At 42.5% G+C, this 15,705-nt stretch overlaps 1 protein-coding gene across 1 annotated transcript in view; it reads left to right on the forward strand.

The window, feature by feature from the left end:
- The window catches only part of RANBP17 (RAN binding protein 17), a 1,388,837-nt gene that overhangs the window by 956,449 nt on the left and 416,683 nt on the right, over positions 1-15,705 (forward strand). The window lies entirely within an intron of this gene.

The following is a 15,705-nucleotide window of genomic DNA, read 5'->3' on the forward strand; positions in this document are numbered from 1 at the left end:
GTTTGAACTATGACCTACAGTTTTGAAGAAACATATTTGGAAATTATTGGCCGAAGATTCAGAGTGTGCATTGACTAGCGGCTTGTAGTTACAGTGTAGACAATAGGTAGGAAATTTTGCAGGGCTCAGTACGTGTAGACATTCCGATTTACCTTCTGGTCTCAACTCGTACGGGCGAGATGAGCTATAAGTTAGTAGATTTCCAGGAGAAAGGCCAGGGTTTATGGCCCCTGGACCCAGGCGCGGACGGGCGCAGATGGGATTGCCTTTGGCACGGTGATGGCGCGCCATTGGCGCGCCCGTTACACGTTAGCGTCATTTTTCAAGATATAAATTGGGTCACCTCGAGAGCTGGAGTGTCACCCTGCCAATATGTCCGTCCGCTATGGCCCAACCAGGAATTGCCGAGCTCTACAATCTCCCTCCACTCAACCAGCACTAGAGCATCTGTGGTGGACCGGGGAGTCAGCGAGCAAGAGGCCGCAATGAGAATACAGGTAAGAGTTTTCCCAAGATTAGTTCATAAAAACATTATTCATTCGATACAGATATTTAAAAACAGTTCGCAATTCAGATTCCAATTCAGAGCACTAGCGGAGCAGAGCGGGCTAAATGTCTGCCTTCAATTCCTGTACGTCGGCGCCCTAGTGTTATTTAAATAGTCCGGGTCGCCTGGCGAGCAGGAGCGTCACCCTGCCAAGATGGCCGCCCGCAATGGCACAACCCGGAAGTGCCGGGCTCTACGATCTCCCTCCACTCAACCAGCACTAGAGCAGTTGTGGTGGACTGGGGAGTCAGCGAGCAAGAGGCCGCAATGAGAATACAGGTATGAGTTTTCCCAAGATTAGTTCATAAAAACATTATTCATTCGGTACAGATATTTAAGACCAGTTTGCAATTCAGATTCCAATTCAGAGCGCTAGTGCAGCAAAGTGGGCTAAATGTCTGCCTTTTAATGTTCACCCTGAAGAAAGTGTTTCAACGCGCTGTGCTAAAAGGAATCTATCTCAGGTCCGACTTAAGTCCAACCCTTCATGCCTATCGGTCAACTCCCCATTCTACAACTGGTGAAAACCCTGCCACCTTGCTGTTTGGGAGAGCCATTGGGGCAAACTATCCCAATGGACCACGAGTAGAATAACATAAACTAATGAGATTTGTGTCACATACGCTTCTCGCAAAAGCAAGATGAAGCCTTATGCAGATAAGCGCAGAGGCGGTCAGGACACGGTTTTCGAGGAAAGCGACCAGGTCCTAGTCAAACAAAAAAATGCCAGACTGACTCTCCTTTTGATGCTGATCCATTGAGAGCCATAACAAGGAAAAGACATATGGTGACCTCTCAACATCCCAGAAAGTTCATTACGAGAGACTCGTTACATTTCAGCTCCAGACATCACAAATGAGACAAGTGCCCAAGTCAAGCCTCTGAGTATAAATCTACAATGCCAGATCACAGTGCAACTCCTTCACCTCATGACTCGATCTGGAAGATTGGTGTGAGCACCTCGATAGCGCATTAAGGAACTCTAATGTATATATGTTGTCCATGCTTTTTATTTAACAAAAGGGGAGATGTAGTGCTGTGTGATCATGTGCAATAGGACCCTTGTGCTCCTTACAAAGTTACGTAATCAGTTGGGAGGTATTTGGTTGTGTCTGAGGGTGGTCAATAAAGTTTATGATGCAGTGTGTTCAGTTAAAGGTTGCAGGCCGAAGAATAATGACATGTGTTAGAGAGCTCGTTGTGGGGCTTTGTCATTTGCGTGTTTAAGAGCTGGGGAGGACACGACCGCTATGACAACATTTCCGTTTTTATGGCACTATGTGCTTTCACGTCGTAGATCACAAAGGAGGTATTTATTGTGTCTTGTGAGCTCATCTTGCCTCATTTATGTTGGGGAATACCCATTTGTTATGTTATGAAGATTTGTATAGCTCACGATCACCCTGGAGTTAAGCAACTTGTTTTACCAAGACTTTCCTTTACCCTTGTTTACCATTTTTCTGTGTATAACCATTAGAGGCACAGCTTTATTTCCATTTCTTTGGCGTAGAAGTACATGTCTTTCCTCTTTTACTCAATGACAAATACATCCCAACTCATTGTTACTTCTCTGTCGATAAGTTTCCAAAACTAAGTATGATGAATTCCATTTGAATATGATTATTGTTATTTACACTGTTTTATTTTACAAAATTCTTTGGATAAAACTTGAAATAAAGGATTTTTATATTATATTTACACCGCATCTTATCATACGTCTTACAAGCCTCAGAATTATCTGGCTACTAAAAATCAATTTACTGTACTTTTGGAAGGGGAGGAAGGTAGTTGCTGAACTCACAAAAAACAGGACCTAAATAACAGTTTTCTCAATTGTATCCCATCTCTGGACCTTCACTGAAGACTGTATTTGTCTGCTTCTGTGTAATAGACTATGACTTCCTCTCAGCCAGGATCACAGTGGTAAAAATAATCAGACTGGCCCAGGCCTTGCAGACTGGTATGTACCTTGCTAGATGTGTTTATTAAAAGTGCACATGACCACCTCTGCTGAAGCCTCTACCACCCACTGCGCAGCTGTTCCCCTTCTGCTTTCCTCAGAGTACTGGTTTTGCACGCCAGTACAAGATCAGCAATTTGCCTTACAGGCTATTGTGTGATTTAAAATCTAAAATGAAATGAAACTATACTTTCAGATTTCACTCTTGGCGAATGCAGGTTTTTTAAAGGTAGTATAAAACTCTTGACTCCTGAAACGGAATTACTATCAGTGATCTAATTTCCAAAATCATATTTCATGAATAGGTTAAGATTGTTCACACACCATAGGCACCTAATTCTCTATTTTTTTGAGGGGTACAATTTTTAAGGAGGCCTTTCCAATGCATGTCCATTGAGACATCTGTGCTTGGTTACACCAGAATTGTACTATCAAAGAGCTGATTACACCAGCTTGCCAAGATGTGTTTTAATTAAACTAACATTAAAGACCCATGGCTCCTGGCACATTGGTTGATTTGTTTCTTGAAGTGAAGCATGCAACCATCTTCGATTTGCCTAGAAGTCCATAAGGTGTGCTTAACAGCTCGAAACCAATTTCTCCAGATTTTCAAAATGCCACTGTACATAAAAGGCTGGTGTGGCTCAGATTTGAGAAATGTTATATTTCCCAATTATATTATGATTTTACTGTACCCTGATTTGTTTGCGGTGTCATTTATCGAACTATAATTGGACATTTACATTATTTATTATTTATTTTCAGTGCCTTCTTTTGCGCATTGCTTATCCTTGCATATTCTCAGTTGTCTGATAAGAATAAGATTTCAGCTGCATCTGTACTGATATAAGTTGAGTCAAGGATACTTTTAGAGGACCTTGGTTTGCCTCTGTAGAACCTTGGTGATAAAGGTGTGTAGAACTGTGAGATCTCAGCCAAAGCCTAAGTAATGCCTCACTGTTCTATCCCCAAATACCATATGAGAGGCTTTTTACGGTAGCACTTAGCAGTTTATGTAACAGTTCCTGGTGTAGGGGCGGTCTTGTCATTCTTCGAAATTTGGCACCTTGAGTGTTGTGTAACTGTAAGTAATGGAAGCATTATTTGAAGGAGGTGAGGACCCACTTCAAATAATAATCACAATTCTTGTCAGCGTGAGCCACTAAAGTCACTAAATTAACCTGTGCTTAAACCTCTGGTAGCTTGTCTCAATGCAGTTAGGCTTAACTTAGTGGCAATGTGTAAAGCACTCAAACAGTAATAAAGTTAAAACACAACACGCGAGAAATCCCAAATTAATTGAGAACAATAAATTACATTTGACTAAATTCAATGACACCAAAACGATAAAAATCCAACTTGAACCAGAGATATGAATTTTTTAAGTTTAAATTATAAATAGCACCAAACCGTGCTTATCTGGTCTTGTGAGACTAGGTCTATGTCAAAAGTTAAGGCCGGCCTAAATGGAGTACTGGCTAGAAACAGGGATCATGTTTGTTCCGGTGAAAAGTTTTCCTTCTGACTTAGAAGATTTTATGGAGAAAAAGTGGTTGTCGACGACTCATCGGTGGGGCAAGCTAGATTTGAAGTAGGGTTCGGCGACAGCTGGTTGCTGAAGAGCGGGATTCTAGTGCAAATATTGATTAAGGCAGGAAAGCTCTGAACAGGCAAAGTCTGAAGTCTGTGCTCAGGAAGGCATTGACGTCAACGGGTTGCTGCTTGGTGTTGTTCCTGATGAAGCCCTCTACATTTTTGACTTGGAACCTTTTCTGGAAGTCAGATCTTCTGCAGTGTGGCAAACAGCAAGCTGAGCCCCATCTTCTATTCAATGGCTGTGGCTTCCACAGTGGTCCTGGTGTCCAACAATTTTTCCAGCTCTTGCAGTCTGAGGACAGGAGAAGTAAATCTAGGGGGAGGGGGGGGGGGGGGGGCACCACTGGCGTTTCGACCTCACTCCAACAAAGGCCATCAGCAGGGTCCAGGGCATGTCCAAAGTCGTCTGGAAATAGTTTGTGTTCCTATTGCTCACAATGGAGGTCAGCCAATTCACCCTGGAGATCACTTCTCGGGTCCTGGGTACAAGGCAAGCAGGTTCACTCTTCCTTTTGATTTCAGGCATCAGGCAGTCCTTCTGATCTTCACAGGTCCAGGAGTGTTCTGAGGTGAGGTCTGTAGGGTCTATTGTTTCTGGTCAGAGCCATCCTGTGGTTGGAATGCAAGCCTGTGTCCACCTCCTAAGCCAATTATGGTTTGATCCTCTTGGGGAATGCCACATAGAAAAGACAAGAATGTCCAACTATAGCCCATAAGTACATGCTTTTGGTTGTCTCCAGCACTGTATATGATTTGAGCTAGATACTGTTGGCACCTCCCAGTGATAAGTATTTATTATGGTATATGTTTAGAGCCTTCCCGCCATTAATCTAGACCTTGGGCTAGTTCTCTTAGAACCCTTAGTTATAACAGTACAAGTACTAGAGCAACAGCACGGTATATCATTCAGTTAACACTGAAATAATGAATCAAATTAACAGTGTTAAGAGTCCCATGCTAATGAAGTAAGTGACATAGAATAGGACATGTTTAGCAAGATATATTAAACACAGCAAACATAATACTGAAAAAGCCCTGCCCTGTGTATCTACTTAACAATTATTTTGTATATACCATTGAGTGTCAAACTTTGCATTGTTTATTAACTTAAATAGGAGTGTTTTCATTCATTTGTCCAATTTCACTCTCATTTCCAACTTTGATCACAGCTAGATTTACATTATCTTTGAAACATTTGAAGAATCGTACACTAGCTTTTTCATGTTTGCCCATCTAAAGAGGCTCTCTGCCATTCCATGTACCTAAATTCAGATGGCGCTTCCTAAGTTGCTACTAGACTACGGCTCCTGATATAGGCTTCCCATGGTCAAATTTGTTAAGGGCTCAGTTCAATGAGATGCCTTTCATTGGAGATAGTATGGTGTTGTGAATGCCGTGGAGCAGAGGGTTTACTAGATGAGAGAGTAGGAGTTTAGGAAAGGTTCCATTATTTTCAGGAGGGAGAGCTGGTACCATGCCATCTTGATATCTATACAATATGTGCCCTTGACGGAGATTTTCATGTTAAGGTAAAGCCAAGAGCCTTTGCATTGGCTGTCAGTTGTGCTTTGAAGCCGTCCAGATTTATAATGGCGAGCTCACATTGGAATTGTTGTTGGGTGTTGTCTAAGAGGAATTTGGTCTTGATTGGGTTGAGCTTTAGATGTTGAATATCTAGGATTGAATCAGGTGCAGACAGTGTTTTAGCCAGTAAGTGATGAGAGTTGTTGAGACCTTCAGATATTTTCAACCTGTTGGTGAATTTCGATGTTTCTGACACTCACTAGAGGTTGAAAGCATTCCGTTTATAGTTTGAAAATGAAGGGATAGCTCTGAGTGGGACTGTGAGCGCCTGAGATTTTGAGGTGCCCATCTCAAATGAGGTGGTGCTCTCTTTTAACAATGTCCTACATCAGTCCCCCTCCTTCCAATCACATTCCTGTTGATAGAGCGTGTATGAGTGTTGGGTGGTCAGTTGTGTTCAAAGCAATGCAAATGTCCAGGAGTATTGGGAGGCAGGATTTCTTTAGTAGCTATCTCAGGGGTGCAGTGGCTACTGGGAAGGTGGAGGAAGTAGGTGAGGTCTGAGAGTGGGTATGGTTGAAATTGGCATTTGGCAGATTCTACATTGAGAAATGAGGGGTGGAGTGGATGTAGGTGTGGTGCTGTCAATCGTTTATAAATACTTTAGATGAAGGAGGAGTAGACTGTGTTACACTTCTTGGTTGGATGTTGAGGGGTGAATCTGGTAGTATTTTATTGTGTTGTAGAGTGTTCCTTTCTGCATAGTGCTTCATTTATGGTTTTGACTGACATGATGAGGGACCCCTATAGAGAGCAAACACTCTATCCGAGAATAAAGTTAACTGGGGATTTGCCGTTCTTCCATTTTCTTCAGTTTCCTTTTTCCTTCTGCAAGATGTGCTTGTTATCCATGAGCTGTTGGGAGTACTAGGGAGTCAGTGGTTTATGTTTGTAGCTATGTTTCCACGACTCCCCACTTTGACATCTCCTACTCCGTAGCCCCATAACTTGCTCCCATCAGAGACCTTTTGCTTCTATGTGGCAACATTTTTTTTTAGGTTGTTGGTGATCTTCTACATCTTTTAGCCTGCCTTTTCCTCTTTGTTTATGTACTTATGTAATCCTCCGATGAACAGCCCTAAGCCAAAGCCATTCTTACTTGGGGAATGTGTGCTGTCCTGTGCAACATTAGTGTAGTGTTGGCATGTAGAGTACACATGGGGAGTGGTAGGACTTGATTAGAGGTGATGGAGAAAAACAAAAGCCTCTAGTTTTAAAGTTGAGACTATTGTCTGTCCTACTCATATTTGCCGCTGGAGTTTTATCATTTTTGGGTGCACCATTTAGTTTTTCGTGGAGCCGAGAGTAATCTTTTGCTGCCCTCTAAATGATTACCGCCAATATGTTAATCATAGGAAGGCTCCAAATTAAGCAAACTGTTATATTAGGAGAATTGTAAGATGTTTGTGTAGTACTTTAAGACTGTTTGCACTTAAAGGTTGTAGTACACGTAACTCCAGATCTAGGGTGAGGCAAAACTTATGGCAATATCTGCAAAGTGACTTCTCACTACAAGCAGTACATGTTGCCCCAGACGGAGGGTGGGCAGGAAATGTCATATTCTGTACTACAGCGACAATCCTGCTTTCACTTGCCTTCAATTCTTCTATAAATGAACTTTAAATGTTTTTTTAAAAAGGCAAAGCAGGAGGAAGAAGTCTGAAAAGGGTGGATTGAGAAAAGTTAAGGTGACACATATTTAGTTTTTACCTGTGTCTAAATCTTTGTAAAGGTTTTTTCGCTGTCAAACAAACTATGCTGTCCTTTTTTGTGTAAAAATCATACATTTTTTTTCCTGCTATCAGGAATAGGTGAGCTAATGAATATTAATGCACTGATGTCTTTGACTGCTGAGCCAAGTCTGTGCGTCGTCTTTTTAAATTAACCTCTAGCTACCATTGATGGTTGTAACTGAGTAGTTAATACATATTTCGTAGATTGTAGAAATGCAGCATCTTCCATCTGTGGATACACCAGGCAAGCCGTGAATTTTAAAATTATTAATTTTTGTGGGGCATAATTTCAAACGTGTTTTCCAAATACATTCTTCAGTTCTAAAGGACTGTTTGAACATTTTGCACAGGGCTGTTTGTTTCTTTGGTGAAGTGTGGTCTAGAATAAGTTAAATTGAGGCCAAAATGGGGAAGGGCATTTCTACATCTTAGAACTTCGAGAAGGGTTGTAGCAGCTCGGGTGTCCCTATTCTAGCTCATCGCATTTAACGATAATCCTGACTTGTTCCGTAAATGTATGGGTAACATGCATTACACAGTATCACTTCTGTGAGATAGTTGCTTCAACCTTAACATAAAAAGAATTCCTTTGTACTGTGTTTTTCAAGAAAGTTTTTTGTAGTCTATTTACTGTTATTGGATTTTCTCAGAAGAGTGCAGCGGCCTCAGCCTTGCAGATGGCTTCTGGCTTGATTTGAAGGTAGGCTGCCACCAGTCAATAAATTGGACTTTTAAGGTCTTTGTTCTAAAACTGTTTGAGTAATGACATAATACACTATTTTCAGTATCTTGGGATATTGCCGGCATAAACTTCTGGAATAATCCATTTGAAGATCATAGTGCCACGCTGTGCAAGAACAACGTCTCTGTCCTTTTCTGACCACACATTGTAATTCTGTCTCTCACTGACTGCTGTAAATGTAGTGTGGAGAAGTAGACGAGAGCTGTATGCCACACCGACATGAGTCACAACCCAAGCACTTGAACTACATGAAAGGGCTACTTATGTATGTGTCTCTGTTAAATGACTGCTCCTTGAATGACTGCTGGTAGGTCGTCGCGTAAGTGGAACTTCTTGAGATGAATTCCAGAAATACAGTTACTATGTTCAGTTACTAAGTGCAAAGAGCTACTTTGTCACTGTAACCATTCATAGATTCACTAATATTTTGTATTTTATGCTTGACCTCTTAATACCCTGATACTTATACTGTCAATTATTGTCTCTGGGTGATGTCACCTTTGTGATTATTCTCAAATTGGGTGGAGTGCAATTGTCCAATTAGCGCCCTAGAAGGACAGCTAATGGCACAATGTTAATTGTTCAATGCTACGTTAATATCTGTACCTTACCTTCCTGCAATCACTTATCTCGAGAACGAGTCAAGGTAAAGAGAGAGGGCAGTCCTGGCAAAGGTGGGGACACATTGCAGATTTGCAACCACCAGCTGGTGCACCTATGGCATTACATTAAGATATCAGAGGTGGGCGACTGCAGTGTAATCTAACACTAGCTAGATGTGTACATTTGAAAGCATGGCTTCAGAACTGAATAACTGTATACAAAACTGCAACCATCACATGTCAAACAAAAGAACCTGCTTTTAACATGCCGAAACACTTACTTTTGGCATTAGTTAAGCCATCTATAAGTAGTTCCCTGAAGCCAGCAGTGTCTGTGTGGGTGCATAATATACAACCATGAGGCAAGTCTAATACTGAGCTTGGTATGTCAGGATACAAATCACTATATGTCACTTCATCGGTTGTGATTGCTGCTCCTTATGGTAAACGCCTACTTGCTAATAAGTCTTCAATTTTTTTTATTGGGCAACCTTTGCAAAAGCGTTTCCTTCACCTTGTGGGTGTCACAAAGTGGTTTTAATGCAAACAACAGTTTGTCAGTGTGACTGTTTGCAGAGAGCAAACGCTAACCAGTGGTGCCATAGTTGACATAATAAACAAACTAGTTTTGGCACTCATTATGGTTGGGGCACTGTATGAACGTCAGCAGCGATCATCCTATCTGGGGTGCCATCATCAGTTGTCCTCAGCAGATCATTCCAAATTTCCAGCAGAGAATATTTTGCCCTGTGACTTGGTCTAAATCCTGTCTTCTTTGGGGTTTAGAAGTCAAGAAGCTCTTAAGAATGAGCTACACTTATTTCCCCATCGGTTTGCTCATCAATGGGTGGCCGGCAACTTGGTAGTAACTTTTGACTTAAGCCAGGTTGGCTTTTCTTTTGTTTTGTTCAGGAGTATAGTTGTGTTTTTTCAGTGCCTTAAACACATACTACTCTTTCACTGATGCATTTAAAGTGGCACAAACTTTGGCTGAAAGCTAATGACCACATTAATCTGAAAAGCTGATCGAGTAAAGACTTGGTGGGTTTAGTCCTGTTTTGCAGCTGTAGCAAATGAAGAAGGTGACTAGATGAAGCTTGTGGTCATGTGATGCAGTTGGCAGGCTGGACAATACAACACATTGAAGACATCCTCTGGCTTCAAAGAACTGTGATCCTATGTCTTACATGTTTTCCCTTAGTTTACTTGATCGTTTAATGGACAGAGGTGATTTTATTCTGCCACTGAAGGTTCTTGGCAGTGTTGATGGCTTTGTGATGTTGATGAAGCAGCAGTTTATATTTATGCATCTCTGCTGGTGAATACTTACTCTATCTAGCTTATTGGTGTCTACAACTTGAATATTCAATTCAATATTAACTTTATTTTTTCCACTATGGCCATAAAAGTGCATAATTGAAAATCCCAACAACAATAGAATACATAAAAATGGTAAGCACTTGCAATGATATATTCCATGTATCAAAGTAACCTTCTAGGAACGGTTTTCTCCAAAGATGTGACAATTAAAATGCAAGTCTCCTCATGCATTATTAAAATGGAATAAAATCGCTCATTTAAAAAACACGAGTTAAAATATTTACCGAGGTTTGAGAAAACAGAAAAATATAACCTAAGACAGAGAACCATAATCATGTTTGCACTAAGGTGGATCTTTGCAGTTCCTACCCAGTGTGGTTCTTAATCAAACCCCGCCATATGTGCCACATATGGTTTAAGAAGCGTGGCACGGCAAACACGATTGGGGGTGCATGTCATATTTTAGAACTCTGTATGTCTCTATATGGCGCACAAGGCCTACGTTTCTGCAAATTTGGATCAACAAGGTTTTCCAGGGCAGTTGGTATGCAGGGCAGAAGAACAGTATGTTTACTTCGGACTCAAGCTTGTAATTACAGGCAGGACACTCAACCATGCTCTCTTTGGCTCATTTGCTTGTATGTGTAGATAGTGGAAGATACCCTAATCTAAACTGTGCATAGAGTTTCCTGGCCAATGGGGGATGGATCACATCCAGGAAGGGTTCCTTTCTAAATACATCTTTTACTTGTAGGAACTCTGTTGTCATCCGACCTCTAGTGGGACTTCCCTGTATGGCCAGAATATTCACATGCCTGTAGAGTTGCACTAGTTCCGACCTAGATAACGTTAGGCATGAGGACTCAGGGGTTTTCCAGAGGTCCAACCTGCCTAACCTTAGGCGAGATCCCTTATGTGGCACAGCCACTGTATTTTCAAACAGTATTTAACAAGATCTCCTTAAGCTTGGCTTTGTAGAAGGACAACTCCGGGGTCACCCATACCCGGCGCCAGAATGTAAAAGGTCTACGGGCGATCTCTTTATCAATGAGCTTCATGCCCAGGTCCATGCGAAGAGGTACTAGGGGGGGTTCTACGAGGAAGGCCTGGTAGCTGCCTCATAAAGTTGTTCTTGACCTTCACCAGATTGGAGGTGGAGCAGTGCCCCCACAATTCTGCCCAGTATGATGTGGCCCCCCTTGCTTGGGCTTTACAAATTTCCACAACTGGGGCTGCTGGCTTGAATGCTGAAGTTATGTGCATTTTCATAATCCCACCCACGGTCTGGGTTAAGTTGATGTTTGCGGTAGCCAACCGAGGTCCCCACTCGAAGTGCTCTGATAGTGTAACACCCAAATAATCAAAAATCCTCACCCTTTCCATGAGTGTACCATTTAGGGAGGGATTTGGGTGGGTCTTCCGGGGAGGGAGTTGAAGACCAAATATTTGGTCTTTGTTAGGTTGATCTCCAAACCCCCCATGTTACAAAAATGAGCAAAACCATCAAGAATACGCTGAATACCCGTTGGTGATTTTTACCAGTAAGAGGGTATCGTCCGTGAACATCAATGCGGGTACCTTCCCCGAGACTAACTTGTTTTTACATTACCATTGTATTGGGAGGCATGATGTATGTGAATACTTGTACTTCGTATCAGACAGTTTATTAATCTGTGAGTAGTCTAGCAGTTTTTACTTCTGTCTGGAATCATGGTTAACAAATTTCAGATTGAGGAAGAGTTATAGAGTTTGGGTTGTGACTTTCTCATTCTAGGCCGAAAGGCCAAGAAAACAGCATTCAAGGATCGACTTGACAACAACGCCCACAACAGCAAGGAACTTTTCAACATCGTCAAGGAATTTACCAATCCCTCGGCCAACTCCAACGACATCACCCCCTCTCAAGCCCTCTGCGACTCCCTAGCCTCATTCTTCCACAACAAAATTGCAGACATCCACAACAGCTTCGACAACCAACCCGGAGTCCAACCCACCCAACCATATGCTGAACATTCTCCCCCCTTGAACACCCTTAACGACTGGAACCCAATCTCCACTGAGGACACCATCCGCCTGATGAACTCCATCCACTCAGGATCCCCCACAGACCCATGTCCTCACCACATCTTCAACAAAGCAGACTCCGTCATAGCACCGCACCTCCGAGACATCATCAACTGCTCCTTCAACTCCGCCACCTTCCCGGAAAGCTGGAAACACGCTGAACTCACCGCCCTTCTGAAAAAACCAACAGCGGACCCCACCGAACTCAAAAACTACCGTCCCATCTCGCTCCTTCCTTTCCTGGCCAAAGTCATCGAGAAAGCGGTCAACAACCAGCTCGCCGCCTTCCTCGAAACCAACAAATCCCTCGACTCCTCACAGTCCGGCTTCCGAGCAAAACACAGCACTGAGACCGCCCTCATCTCAGCAACAGACGACATTCGAACCCTACTGGACAATGGAGACACAGTCGCCCTCATCCTCCTCGACCTCTCTGCAGCCTTCGACACAGTCTGCCACAGCACCCTTTTACAACGCCTCAGAAACATCGGAATACAAGGAAAAGCACTTGAATGGATCACCTCGTTCCTCACCGGAAGAACCCAGAAAGTCCGCCTTCCACCATTCAAGTCCGAGGCCACTGAAGTCATCTGTGGCGTACCACAAGGATCCTCACTCAGCCCCACCCTCTTCAACGTATATATGAGCCCCCTCGCGGCCATCGCCCGCCAACACAACCTCAACGTCATCTCTTACGCGGATGACACTCAACTGATCCTTTCTCTCACCAATGACCCCAGCACCGCCAAAACTAACCTACACGAAGGAATGAAAGAAGTCGCCGAATGGATGAAACACAGCCGTCTGAAACTGAACTCATATAAAACAGAAGTCCTCATCTTAGGTACATCCCCCTCTGCCTGGGACGACTCTTGGTGGCCAGAGGCCCTTGGAAAAGCACCCATCCAGACAGACCACGCACGAAACCTAGGCGTTATCCTGGATTCTTCACTCTCAATGAACAGACAAGTCAGCGCCGTATCCTCATCCTGCTTCAACATTCTCCGCATGCTCAAAAAAACATTTCGCTGGATCCCCACCGAAACCAGAAAAACAGTCACCCATGCTCTGGTCACGAGCCGACTGGACTACGGAAACACCCTCTACGCAGGTACCACCGCTAAACTCCAGAAGAAACTCCAACGAATCCAAAACGCCTCAGCCAGGATCATATTAGACATCCCGCGCAACGAACACATCTCTGGTCACCTGAAAGACCTCCACTGGCTACCTGTCAATAAGAGGATCACTTTCCGACTTCTAACCCACGCACAAAAATCACTCTACGACATCGGACCAGATTGCCTCAACTCACGACTATCCTTCTACACCCTCTCCCGCCAACTACGTTCTTCCAGCCAAGCCCTCGCCACTGTACCTCGCATCAACAAGACCACCATGGGTGGCAGATCCTTCTCATACCTAGCTGCTAAAACATGGAACTCACTCCCCACCTACCTCCGCCTTACCCAGAACCACCTAGCATTCAGAAAGCAACTTAAAACGTGGATATTTGACAAGTAATCCTCCTCCCCTCCCTTAGCGCCTTGAGACCCTCTGGGTATGTAGTGCGCTATATAAATTCTTTGACTTTGACTTTGACTTTTGATAATTTATCTCTGAATATCTGGGTATGATTGAAAATACTATTGTAAAATGGTTTATAGTATGTAAGGTGGGGGCGTTTAATCCATGAGACAGGAAGAATGTTAACAAAATCACATCAATGTGATGGCCTTCTTGATGGATAACGGAGTACAGCTAAATATGAGGTCTGGAATGTTCCTGCTTTCAGCAGTAGAGCAGCAGGTCTCAGAGTTGTTTTATCAATGAACGGATGCAAATTTTCCAGAATTAATAATTTGAGACTATCCCATTTAAGTATCATATAAAAGGGCATACCAAAGGTGGGTACCCAGGCAGGCGGTAGACCAATACTAGTTTTCTTGAAAAAAAAAGAGAAAATTGCGACTTGATCTTCAGGAACTCTGGCCAAAGTAAAGACAGAGGTGTGGAGGGTGTGTATTTGATTATGAAAAGGACCACCTCTTCCTTATCATGACTGCTTGTCTGAAGCATCCTGAAATGAGGGGGAGTAGAGTAGTAAGAATATCATCAGTGCATGTTCGATAACATTGTCAACTACAAATTAGTGAATATTTTGTTTAGGGCGAGCAACCAACCTTAATATTTAATAAAGAGCAATTGACCCATTTAGCTTTAAAATAAAATGCGAGATCAGTACAGCAAACGTTAATGCACTACGGCACATGAATGGTTTTCTGGCATAATAAGTATTCAGATCGAGACATTGGACTTTAGATAGCGATCTCATGATTAGATTTCATGGTATGGTATGTTTATCTGATCTAGGTGGCACTTGGTTCACAAGCCTTTGAAGTATCTCAGGTACATTTTACTAGATGATATCACTATAAATTTGATTTATCCACCTTACAGTGAAAATACGATTCTCTTATTTCTCACTTATTCGAGTTTATTTTAGGATTGGCATTGTTCTTTTACTGTAAATTGACAGCCCAATATTTCATTTTAAAGACATAGTTGAACAGTCATGGTGTCTGAAATAAGAATTGTAGGATTCCCCAAAGCCTGAATGGCTCAATAATTCTTAATTACAGCATCTAATTGACTTCTTTCCTGATGTCAACTTTTATGTTTTACAAATATCTGGTACAGTTTGTCTTTTCTTGGTATTTGTTCCATTGGATCCACTTCATAGTGTTAGACTTTCTCTCAAACATGCTTAAGTTAATCTCTTACATCAGACTTGGCTGTTCTCTCATCTTGTTCCCAAGGATCAGCTCAGAGCAGCTGAAACTAACTTCCATCATGGATACCTCTCTGGTAGTAAACAGAAGGCACAACAAATGCACAACCCGTTTTCTCTTGACTGACTCCACTAGGGTTTTCATTGTCTATTTCCGGGTTTGATATTAGCAATAATTGATTTAATTACTTTTTTATTGTGCTGCCTAGACATTACTTGTTGGAGCACTTTAGAAAAACAAACAGAATAAAAGGAGGGAATGGAAACCACAATTGGCAATGTAAAATTGAAGAGCGGGGCAACAGCCGGTAACGCAGCAGGAGAACTTTTCACTGCTGACAGTATGTTCCTCTTCTTCAGTGCTGTGTATCTCACCTGTGGCAATATTTCACATTTACTGCCAAAGCAAGATTATCATTCTTTATAAAATGAGAACCAACATCTATGGCAAGTGCTAAGGGGTGTGACTTTAATAACAGATGTGGAGGCAAAAACTTGTTAAACGTGACCTTATCAGACCCGCCCTAGTACGCTCTGAGTAATTGTGTCTCATATTGACACTTTGTGTATGTGTGACTGCAAAGGCAAGGCAGACTGCACGGGGTGCTATTGGTATTAAAAAAAGTTGTTATCAAAGAGACTTAGCACTGATTTAGCTACCTCTGAGGCCAGGGGACACACGAACTGAGGGGTGTCAAAAGGGGATCACAGCTGCAGCCCCTTAATGACGTTAATTGCCCCACCAATTGTGTCTGAGCTTCAGTCA

The sequence above is a fragment of the Lissotriton vulgaris genome, chromosome 7 (assembly GCF_964263255.1).
Source record: "Lissotriton vulgaris chromosome 7, aLisVul1.2, whole genome shotgun sequence".
NCBI classification, from domain to species: Eukaryota; Metazoa; Chordata; class Amphibia; order Caudata; family Salamandridae; genus Lissotriton; species Lissotriton vulgaris.